The sequence below is a fragment of the Arachis duranensis genome, chromosome 4, assembly GCF_000817695.3.
Source record: "Arachis duranensis cultivar V14167 chromosome 4, aradu.V14167.gnm2.J7QH, whole genome shotgun sequence".
Taxonomy (NCBI): domain Eukaryota; kingdom Viridiplantae; phylum Streptophyta; class Magnoliopsida; order Fabales; family Fabaceae; genus Arachis; species Arachis duranensis.
Window position 1 is genome coordinate 55396800 of NC_029775.3, and position 1401 is coordinate 55398200.

The window sequence follows — 1401 nt, forward strand, 5'->3', positions numbered from 1 at the left end:
AAAGCTTGGGTACATAAGCTTTTATTCCTTCATTTTTGTTTTCTTGTTGTAGATTCACATTCTCCTTGCTATCATGGTTTCTTCCTTGATTGGGTGATTTGCCTTGTGGCTTGACAGCCTCTTTGCCTTTGTTAGATGTTGAAGCCTTTTCTTCATCCTGCCTTTCCACTTGTATTTCCACTGTGTCTTGTATTGTATCACTTGGGAGAACATTGGTTGGTCGTTCGGCTTGTTTGGCTAATTGTCCCACTTGTCTCTCAATATTCTTCATGGTGACCTCATGTTCCTTTTGTCCCTTAGCTAAGGCTTGAGTGGTTTGAGCAAGTGCTTGCAAGGTTGCTTCAAGATTTGAGATTCTGGTTTCATGATGGTCAATTGGGGATATGATGGGGTTTGATTGTTGTTGGAAGTTGTTGGGCGGATTAGTGTGGAAATTTTGTGAGTAATTCTGTGAAGTGGATGTTGGTGCAGGAAAGTTATTTTGGTGAGTTTGTGAATTAAGATGAGGTGGTTGATATGTGTTTTGTGTTTTTCTATATTGGTTAGTGTTGTTGGCATGGTGATTTTGGTTATTTGTGTTATGGGTGTGGTTGTGGTTGTTATTCTTTTGCCAATGGTTTTCACCCCACTTTAGATTGGGATGATTTTTCCAAGATGGGTTGTATGTATCACCATGAAATTCATCCTGAGAATTTGAAGTATTCTCCATGTATTGAACTTGTTCTTATGGTTGTTCAACAGTGGTCCCTTCACCTTGGTTCCATTCAAGTAATGATTGATTTGTTGTGTTCACTGATGCAAGTTGCAAACCATCCATTCTCTTTGTTATCATTTCCATTTGTTGTTGAATTTGTTGGTGCATTAACTTATTTTGTGCCAAGATAGCGTCAACACCTTCAAGCTCCATTACACCTTTCTTTGGGGTCGGATTATGTTGCCTCTCTGATGAGTAATAATACTGATTATTTGCAATAATCTCAATGAGGTCTTGAGCCTCCTCGGCAGTTTTCATCATGTTGAGTGATCCTCCTGATGAGTAGTCTAGTCCCTTTCTTGCTTCTAAGCTTAAGCCTTCATAGAAGTTTTGGAGCTTGACCCAATCACTAAACATGTCAGGTGGACATCTTCTCATTAGTGTCTTATATCTTTTCCATGCTTCATACAATGATTCCCCCTCCATTTGCCTGAAAGTTTGAACCTCTGTCTTCAACTTGATAATTCTTTGAGGAGGGTAGAACTTTGCTAGAAATCTGCCCATCACGTCATTCCAATTGTTGAGGCTTTCCTTGGGGAATGATTCTAACCATTGAGTGGCCTTGTCCCTCAAAGAGAATGGAAATAGTAGCAGCTTGTAGACATCTGGATGCACTCCATTTGTCTTCACTGTATTGCATATCCTCA